The sequence below is a fragment of the Danio rerio genome, chromosome 4, assembly GCF_049306965.1.
Source record: "Danio rerio strain Tuebingen ecotype United States chromosome 4, GRCz12tu, whole genome shotgun sequence".
In the NCBI taxonomy this organism is placed as follows: Eukaryota; Metazoa; Chordata; class Actinopteri; order Cypriniformes; family Danionidae; genus Danio; species Danio rerio.
The window spans coordinates 62,965,643-62,976,055 of NC_133179.1; the positions used below are offsets into that span (position 1 = coordinate 62,965,643).

The following is a 10,413-nucleotide window of genomic DNA, read 5'->3' on the forward strand; positions in this document are numbered from 1 at the left end:
TCTATAATGTCCATCTCTAAGAGTTCTTTGATTTTATCATCCACAGGACCCCTCAGATTAAATGGTATTCTTCTTAAGGGCTGGGCTACTGGCTGGACTGTTTGATCTATGTACAGACAGATTTGCTTAGTTTTCAGCTTACCAACTCCCTGAAACACTTCTGGGTATTGTGATTGGAGTGATTGTTTAAGGTCTGTTACCGCTGCAATATCTGTCCCAATTTTGAGTACTCCAAGCTCCATGGCTGTATCTCTCCCTAGCAGAGGTTCACCAGTTCCTTCTATAACAATAAACTCAGCATGTACCATCCGACTGCCTATTGTTACATCACATTTAAATGCTCCCTTTACCGGCAAAGGCTGATCAGATGAGTAAGAGAACAAATTTTTCTTTGTATCTGGGATGTACGAATGACATTTAGATCTCTCAGATTTCAGTTTCTCCCATGTTTTCTCATCTATAATATTGCTGGAAGCACCTGAGTCCACCAGCTTCCTCAGATGAACATTTCCCAAGCAGACATTCAGTCTATCAGTATCCTTGCCATCATTTTGAATGACAAATGCATATTCAGTCTGTCCCTCCACTTGATTAACTCTCTGTTTTACCATTTTGGTTTTGCACATTTTTGAAAAATGATCTCGTCCTTTGCACTTATGGCATATTTGACCTCGAGCAGGACATTTTAAATCTTTTCCAAAATGATCTGTGTTTCCACATCTATAACACTGTTTATTCAACTTACTGCTTTCTGCTTGGTGTTTTGTATATTTTCCTCCTTTTTTCCAGACTCGATTCACAGTTTCTGTAGTGTTATCAGATTTTGATGCATCACTCACTGATGACGCAGACATCTGTTCCTCAATTCGTTCACAGAGATCGGCAACTTCCAACGCGCGATCAAGAGTGAGATTCGGTCCTTCCTCCAACAATTTACGCCGCACATATGTTGATGAGCCTCTGCCTACGACGGCATCTCGAAGCTGATTATTCAGGTCATCTGCAAATGCACAGTCTCTCGCCGATTGTCTAAGACGTGTTGTAAACTGCTGAACAGTCTCGCTAGAGTTTTGAGAAAGTTTATAAAAGGACTGCCTTGCGTATGCAGTATTTACTCGTGGCACAAAGTATGCATTAAAGGCTGCAACTGCCGCATTAAAGTCATCGGCATTTCCCGTATTTGGCAGTGTGGAGAATATATCTTGGACATCAGGTCCCGCATGATGCAAAAGAAGTGCTCTGCGTCGTTGACAAACTGATGCGGCGACGCCTTCTTCTAAAATAAGTCCTTTTCCATCTGCATAAAGTTCAAATGATGTTAGCCATCTTGTCCATCTTGGCCCAAGAGTCGCGGGATCTTTGTAGCACTCAAATGCAGAAATACCTGACTTTTCCATCGCATGTATTCAGTGCTCACAATATCCCGGCTGCATCCTCGTCGCCAATGTTATGTATGTGTGTCTTATCATCGAATGTTCATTCATAAATCGCACATACTTCTGAATTAAATCAGCCACATGCAGGTTAACATTTTAACACCACTCTTTACTTCTCTTGTGTCCATGAACTCCGTAACATTACAAAACTTCCCATCATGCCACCTGTTTCCCGTCTTAAAGACACAGATGCAATTATAGTACATGACACTATACAAGACATTTATTATATTAGCAAACTGATGCTACTAGCCGTCTTATCATATGTGTACATTTTTACACGCTTTAAAAAAGTATATTTAATATGCTTAACAATACAAGCTAGCAGCCGTGCTATCGGCTACTCCAAAGTAAACACATCACGTTGCTTCAAATTACTCAAAGAATAATGCTTACGGACTTGAAAGTTGACAAACATAAACGAAAAACGAGTTGTCTTACCGTGTACAGCTCATCGAGCTGAATCGCCGACTGATCCAGGAGTGTTTCTCTTCATTCGCGTCAGCTATCACTCTTATCGGATTCATCCCATTTCACGAACCAAAATAGCAAGAGGAAACTTGTGGACTTGATCTGTTGACAGGCTGGAGTTTGTGCAGTTTCCATAAACGCAATAATATACCACGATGATGATAAATTACGCCAAAACTAACAACCAGTTCTGCTATTAGCTCCTCTGCCCCACTGTAAACAGTGCACGTCTGTCAGATAAGTCCCTGCACTGACGTCACCAGGGTGGTTAGAAAAAAAAGCGGAAGTGGGAAAACAGACACATTTTCTTTCAAATTTGTGCCCTTGCACTTCGTAAAACATTTTAATATGGTATTTTATGGTATTATAGAGTATTGTCACAAACGATTCTACCTTTTTTTTAAACAGTTTTTTAACCTACAATATGCTCTTTAAGAACGCTGCATGTTCAAGAGGGCTTTGGACGATGGCTTTATATAGCATAGTGTGGTAATGCTTAACCAATAGACTGATTTCACGCGGCCGCCATTTTCAAAAGCGAAATCGAGGCTGCGGTGGGAAGAAACCCGGAAGTATTATAGGGAGTTACATAGGAGTGTTGTGTAACTGGCTATATATCTTATCAGCAAAGAGAAAGTGACACAAATTTATCATTTCTCCGCCTTCAGGGTGACCCGAAGGTCTGTTCTGAATGAATGGTGAATGTAAAAAGGGATATCAGAGCTCATTTTCAGCTAAGTTAAGGGAAATAGCACTAGTTAGCTAACGTTTTCTTTCCCAAACACACGTTTTAGATGCTATTCATCAAACTCGAGTTAATAAACTGATTCTTTCACTATATTAGACTTGTCACGATACTGAATTAAAAGAAAGACCGGCAATTTCGCGCTAACATTTAAGGCAATGTTGATGGCTTTCTTGAAACAGCGCTGATTTGCCATTGTGTTCACGTGTTCAACAGAAATGCTTGTGATTGGCCGAGAAGGTCATCAGTTCACCCACCGCTGTTTACTGAGCACAAACACAGACGAGCCGAGCCATCTGCTTGATGACTCGACTGATCTTGACGGCTGCTTCGCGCTCCAATCCGTGTATCTGTGCTTGCACTGGGTAAAGATCGGTAAACTGAGCGCAAACCAAACACAAATACATGGAGACTGAAGTGCAAAGCCGTGAAGATCAGTCGAGTCATCCGCGCTCAGCGGCGCTTCCATGTTAGTGGGAAATAGCTGGGTTTAAAACTTCAGTACCGGGACATCACTATTAAAGACAACATGAGGGTGTGTTGCAGAGGACTGCAGTGTTTTATCACTCACCGGGTTACACAGGCTGAAGCAGGAAAGCGTCCTCACAGTGTTTAACTAGTGCCATGAGCTGAAGCCTAGGAGGACACTTAAGCGTATCACTGAGATTGTGATCTTGTTTGATGCTAAATTGCTTTTAATTGTTTAAAATAAACTTACTGAATAATATTAAAGCGATGGTTACACCATTTCTGCATTTTGAAATCTCTGCAACAGCTGGAGGTTTATAGTACACAGCATGTTACTGCAATGTTTACAGTGCTGGAGCTATACTTCCGGGTTTCTTCCCACCCCAGCCTCACTTTGATTCTTTAAAATGGCTACCGCGTGAAATAAGCGTATTGGACTTTAATATTTCAAGTCCAGACATTCACACAAGCAGCGCTACCGTTATTAGTTTTTTTTTCGAATTAAACAATTAACCCCTGTCAAGGTCGCTTGGCGCTGTGGCTTAGTAGATCAAAGTGCCTGTCTAGTAAACAGGAGATCCTGGGTTCGAATCCCTGCAGTGCCTTGTCTGCAGTTGGCTGTTCTTTCATGGGTCAGAGAGTACTAAAAAGTGCTTTCTGTGCAACAGTGCTAGAGACAGCAGAGCACTCAGGCTCTGTGGCTCAATGGATAGCGCATTGGACTTCTAGGCTCTGAGCTAAGCCATTTAAAGGTTGTGGGTTCGAGTTCCACCAGAGTCACAAGCTTTGCTCTTTTTCTTCACTGACTTAAGGTGTGGTGCGTTTCTAACATTTTAGGCATCTGTCCATCCCTTTTGCTTTTTTCTTTCATTGCGCAGTGCAGGCTCAGATACTAGGGGTACTCTACAATAAAGCCGATGACTTAATTGAGCTGTTTTAAATAAGGGAGATTAGAAAACAGTGTAGGGCCTAGTGGGCTTGAGGAATGACTCGAAGGCAACCTGTGGTTTTGGGGAAAAGTGACTGCCACCTATTGTTGAGATCAAGCCTTTTGGATTTGTTGTACAAGAGCCTCTTTATGCATGTGCAAAGTAACTGAGTAGAAAGCACAGTAAATTTTGCTTCCCCCCACTGTCTTAGATGAAACTGCGTTTGGAAGTATCGTATCCAGAGGTTTTTTCTTTTAGTGTTAAGACTAAGTTGGCCAGAGCACCTGTCTTGGGAACAGCAGATGCTAGGTTCAAATCCAAACTGCACCTTTCCCTCAGATTATGGGAGAGTGGCTTTCTGATGTGAAACTCTTTCAATGGCCGATAGCATATGTTTGTCCTGATTTCCATTTTCCGAGCTGACTCTGGGTTTGGATGTAATGAAACTGGAGGTTCCAAAAAACACTTAACACATGATTAAGGATAGATTAAATAAAAATAAATTCACACATTTTTTGCTTTGATCTTGAACAGAGGCCAGGTTACCGGTCAGGTTTGAGACATGATCATCCAGACTCTAAAAGACCAAGTCCGTCTTGTCAGCATTTTCTGCATCCTGACATGCTGGTTTTTGTTGTGTATTGTTTTTTCTTCTTCGATTTTTGTTATCGGGCAAATGTCTCTTATTATATGTTTTTGTGGCGCTGTGGCTTAGCTGGTCAAAGCGCCTGTCTTGTAAACAGGAGATCCTGGGCTCAAATTCCAGCAGCGCCTTAGTCCAGGTGGTGCGTGTGCTTGTGTTTTAGAGCTTACCGGAATGAATTATAAAATTGTATAACTTTGAGGCGTAATGAATAGTGCGACAAATAGAGTTAAACAACCTCTTTGTTGCCATTATAAGACTTGCTGTCTTTTTTTAGTCTCTGTGTGCAAAAATGTCTTGCCTCCTATTCAGCGTTGGCGCTGTGGCTTAGTTGGTCAAAGCGCCTGTCTAGTAAACAGGAGATCCTGGGTTCAAATCCCAGCAGTGCCTAATGTACAGGTTTCATGTTTGCTTTTTGTTAAGAGTAACGAGTGTTTATGCACCGGGATGTTTAGCAGTCGGTGTCTTAACAAAACTCAAATCCTTAAGAATGCTGCACGTTCAAGAGGGCTTTGGACGATGGCTTTATAAAGCATAGTGTGGTAATGCCTAACCAATTGGACTTTAATATTTCAAGTCCAGACATTCACACATGCAGCGCTACCGTTGTCAGTTTTTTTTTTTTTTCCAATTAAACAATTAGCCCCTGTCAAGGTTGTTTGGCGCTGTGGCTTAGTTGGTCAAAGCGCCTGTCTGGTAAACAGAAAATCCTGGGTTCGAATCCCAGCAGTGCCTTGTCTGCAGTTGGCTGTTCTTTCATGGGCCCGAGAGTACTAAAAAGTGCTTTCTGTGCAACAGTGCTAGAGGCAGCAGAGCACTTAGGCTCTGTGGCGCAATGGATAGAGCATTGGACTTCTAGGTTGTGATCAAGCCATTCAAAGGTTGTGTGTTCGAGTCCCACCAGAGTCACAAGCTTTGTTCTTTTTCTTCACTTAGTTAAGGTGTGGTGCGTTTCTAACATTTTAGGCATCTGTCCATCCTGTTTTGCTTCTTTCTTTCATTGCGCAGTGCAGGCTCAGATACTAGGGGTACTCTACAATGAAGCCGATGACTTAATTGAGCTGTTTTAAATAAGGGAGATTAGAAAACGGTGTAACCATGTATCCATGTGAAGAAGTTTAATGATGAAGTCAAAATACAGCTGAAAGAAACGAATAAGAAAATTTAGTGATTTTTAAGTTAGCTTATAAAAGTATATAAAAAGTGTATGGGCAACTAGTTGAACCGAAATGACGTAGAACTAATTAGTAACCAAAAGAAAATCATAAAAATGATTAGAAAAAACTAAGTAATAAACAGTTGAGAAAATTAATTTTCAAAAGTAGTGTCAAATTCAAAAACTGATTGATTATTAGTGAAATACTTAAATGGAGGATTATAAAATTAGCCAGCGTAGTGAAGAGGTAGTATGTCGTTGAGCAATTAAGAGAAACACCTAGACAAGATCATATGCAGTCTGTTTTAGAAATTTTATTTAAGCTAAATTTTAAAGAGCCCATATTATACATGAAATAGGGTCATATCTTGGTTGTAAGGGTCTCCAACAACAGTTTAATATGCATGCAAGGTCAAAAAACACTTTCATGGTCTTATAATCTGCATTTATTTTTACCTAATTATCCCAGCGACTCCTGTATGAATCGTTCAGTGATTCATTTGTTCCCAAACCCCTCCTTAGCGCGAAGCTAATCTGCGCTGATTGGACCGATGACAGTCTGTCGCGATTGGTCGACTGCCTTCAGTCAGAAGTGAAATGGCCAATAGCTAATCAGCAATTTAAAAAGTAATCACAGTTCATACACGCTAGATAGTGTAGGCGTGGATTTTAGCTGCCACACACACACAAACACACACACACACCTCCGGACGAGAACGCTCCCGCCCGCACCCGCCAGGTTTTAGCCTTAGAACACGCCCCGTATTCTGCCCGCCGCGCCCGATCCCGATAAAGAGCGGGGGAGAACAAAACCGAAAATCTGTATAAACACACACACAGCACCAAGCATAAAGCTCTCTCTCTCTCTCTCTCTCTCTCTCATACGCGCGCGTGCGCACTAACACACAAGCACCAAGCAGACACATCTTTCTCTTTCTCAGGCAGCCCGCTCCCGTCCCAAATCAAACCCGTTACCGACCGCTCCGGCGATTTATTCGGAAATTTATTCCCGCGCGCAGAAATCTGGCGCGGGGACAGCCGCGGGTATGCACACCTCTAACGTTACCACGGAGCTCCATAAACAAAGCAGCACGCGTCGCGTTTTTAACGTGACTTTGCACGCGATAAGAGAATATAGCCAGTTAACCTGATACAGTACACTCGGTTACAAGTAACAAAACACAACTAAATACATTTGCAAGCTAGAGTCAACGAGGCAACAACTTTAACCGCACGTACTTACACTTGAGAAATGGAAGAAACCCATCCTGATGTCCATCAGTAAGTTACTGATCCTTCCTTTAACAAACGCAGATGAAGTATTCTTTGTAGCATGTAGTTTCCAGAAGTTTCCAGTAGTTTCCAACTGCTTGGCTATAATGCTGAGGTTTCATCTTTGGGTAGAGACTCAATATATCCATCTGCAATGTGACTTCAATCGACCGGCATGTTTGTGTGCGTGTGTTTGTGGGTGTGTGTGTGTGTCTGGGTTACTGCGTCAGAGGGCGGGGCCTCAGGTTTGAAATCTCCCGGGTTTGCGCGTGCACGTGAAAAACTTTGTTTCGTTCATACGTCATGGCGAAACACCTAATGAGTCGGTATCAAGGCGACTCGTTTGAAGCATTATGAATCGACTCTTTTATAGATGAATCAACAGTTTTAAACACTGTATTCTTACAGATTTAAGCCTTAGCTGGATACTTCACTTCACTTAGAGCTGTGTTACACACTACATGGAGGGGAATTTTCAAAAACCCATAATATGGGCTCTTTAACTGAGTTATAAACATAGAATTTAATTTGAATATAATTTTACAAGTAAGCAACAAACAAAAGAAGATTGTGTTTAGTTTTTGATTTAGAAGCAATTAAGGAGAATAGATTTTAAAGCTGAGGTTAATAGTGTTTGCAGAAATATGGTCATACTGATGAAAAAATGTAAAGTGATAGATTTTTGAATTATCAGAGAGAGTGGTGTTGATTAAGCATGTTGATGAAATTTTACTTGCAGAAAAAGAGTAGACCCCTAATTGATTGGGAAGCAGTTGTTATGACATTTATATGGAACTAGATTTAAAGGAAGTAAGTAAAAATTATAGGGGATTAGATAACACGCCTCAATATTAGGATGAGTGGTGTCTGAGATAAGTGGAGTCAGATCGCCAAATAAATAAGCCATTTCAAATAACTGTAAACTGGTGAATGTAAAACACATGGCAATAAGACTAATATGAATTATAGACTTTAATTATATTTAGAGATATCAGAAACTGCAAGAGAAGAATGAGGGTGAGGTTATAATTGATTATAGAGATATGGGAGAACAGGTGAATGAAAAGATATGTGCTAGTCATGATTTACAGCTATAATGAATGGCTGGAGGAGTGGCCAGCAAGCAAGGAGGACAGTCAGACAGTGATGAAGTGTTTAATGAAAGACGATCTAGAAACAAATACATGTTGAGTAAGAATTAGAGTGGATAATGATAAACACTGAAATATTGAATATTTTAAATTGCAGCAAGTAATGGGCCTGAAGCAAGAAGTAGGCATGGTGTAAGACTAATAATTACAGGGAAAGGTAGAGAAAATGGATACAAATTTGAACATAATTGGCAAAAATCTGTGCACAGACCAAACTGAATTGGATAAAAATCATGTTGAGGGGTATTAGTTTGTTATGGAACAAAACAATGGAATTAATGACTTTTGAATTGTTTACAAGACTGCAGTTCCGGGGACCTGGTGCAGCTTTGATGTGCAGTGGATCACTTATGTAGAGATTATATAATGACAAATTAACAACCTTATTACCGATATTTCTAAACAGGTTGCTGAAGATGTGAGGCTGGCCGGATTAACTTGACACACAACATAGGGGTGTAAAACGGCCTGGAGCTAGGCCCAGGCCGAAAGGGGGAAAAAACAGAAAAAGGGGATATCTGACTAATTGGAGTGTGTAAGCATGTATTGGTCTGGGAGCTGAACATGCTGCAACACCAATGCATGAGGCCAACTGTATATTAGATACAGGCCAACACAAAAAGGGGAACCAAAAACCATGTTAAATTCTAAAATAGAAAGAGAAAATAAGACTGATTTACTAGCAGATGACAATCTGACAGAAAGTGTGTGATTAAGTTTGTATGGACGTTTCCCAGAGATGGGTTGCAGCTGGAAGGGCATCCGCTGTGTAAAACATATGTTGGATAAGTTGGTGGTTCATTCCACTGACTCTGGGGACCCCAAATTAATAAAGGGATTAAGCCTTAAAAAATGAATGAATTGGACAAATTAGAATGGAAAAATTTTAGAAAAAAATATATAATAAAACACAATCACATTTTAAAATAATTTTATTTTACACACGTTATTTTTTTTAATTTTTTTTATTCTTTTATTTTAGACATGTTATTTTTTTATCTTCTATGTAAAGGACATTTTTATGATTTTTTATTATCTTTTATTTTTAAGAAATTTTTATGCTTTTTATATTTTATTTTAATGCCTTTCTAATGCTTTTTTAATCTTTTATTTCAAGACATTTGTATGTTTTTTCATAATGTTTTATTTTAAGACATTCAATGTTTTTTTAATCTTTTATTTTGAATCTTTTATTTTAAGACATTTTTAAAATTCTTTTATTTGAACACATTTTTGAAGATCATTTTATTTTAATATTTTTGAAGATCATTTTATTTTAAGCCATTGTTGTTTTTGAACCTTTTATTTGAAGAGATTCTTAAGATTTTTTATTTTTATTTTAATCACGTTGTTGTGTTTTTGATTTTCCCATTTTAAGACATTCAGAAAAAAAAAGAAAAAAATTAGTTTGAATATGTTTGAATTTTGATTTTAATAATTTGGTGACGAGTTTCATTTCCTTTTGATCAGATTTTATTTTTTATAAGTTGGAGTTTAAATTTCTATCATTTGTTACCCTTTTTATTATTTTCATTCATATTTTAATTCTAGTAATTTTGGTGGGGAAGAAAAAAAACCTTTATTGATAAAGTGTATAAGAATGGAAAATTTTAATTATGGGATAATTAGAAGTTAATAAGAGTGTTGGGAGTAATAAGCCTAAATATAGCAAGTATAAATCTTATTAAAAGAAGATATCGGAGTGACTTCAAGAGGGAAGAGACTGCACCACCGAAGAGGAGAACCAAGAGTATGGAAATTATAAACTGAATCAAAAAAAGTTAAAAGAAATTGAGTTAAAAGGGGTTTTGGGCATCATCTAACATAATGAATGAGCACTATGATGTTAACGATTATTTTGAATAAGTGGTAAACAAAGATTTAGGCAAAGGCCTGCAGTAATGACAGTTAAAACATTTGTGGGGATTAGATTATCTGTTTTTGTTTTTGTCTGCTCCAATGAGGAGCAGAAAAGGGGGATTGATGTAAAATAGGAATCTTTTTTTAGTATTTTTGTCTCTTTTTCTTTTAAACAAACAATAATTTGTATTGGTCATGTAGGGGTCATATATTAACTGAACTTCTAATGTTGTGTGAGATGCTGTGCATACTAATTAGCATTTTTGCAGAAGAAGATAGATG

At 38.8% G+C, this 10,413-nt stretch overlaps 1 protein-coding gene and 3 non-coding genes across 4 annotated transcripts in view; all 4 read left to right on the forward strand.

Annotated features, from left to right (window-relative positions):
* The window catches only part of LOC141381809 (uncharacterized), a 705,874-nt gene that overhangs the window by 592,151 nt on the left and 103,310 nt on the right, over window positions 1-10,413 (forward strand). The gene's annotated exons all lie outside the window — the stretch shown is intronic.
* trnat-ugu (transfer RNA threonine (anticodon UGU)) lies at window positions 4,750-4,823 on the forward strand. The gene has a single exon. It is a non-coding gene; the product is annotated as a tRNA-Thr (tRNA).
* Window positions 5,009-5,082, forward strand: trnat-agu (transfer RNA threonine (anticodon AGU)). The gene has a single exon. It is a non-coding gene; the product is annotated as a tRNA-Thr (tRNA).
* Window positions 5,354-5,427, forward strand: trnat-ggu (transfer RNA threonine (anticodon GGU)). The gene has a single exon. It is a non-coding gene; the product is annotated as a tRNA-Thr (tRNA).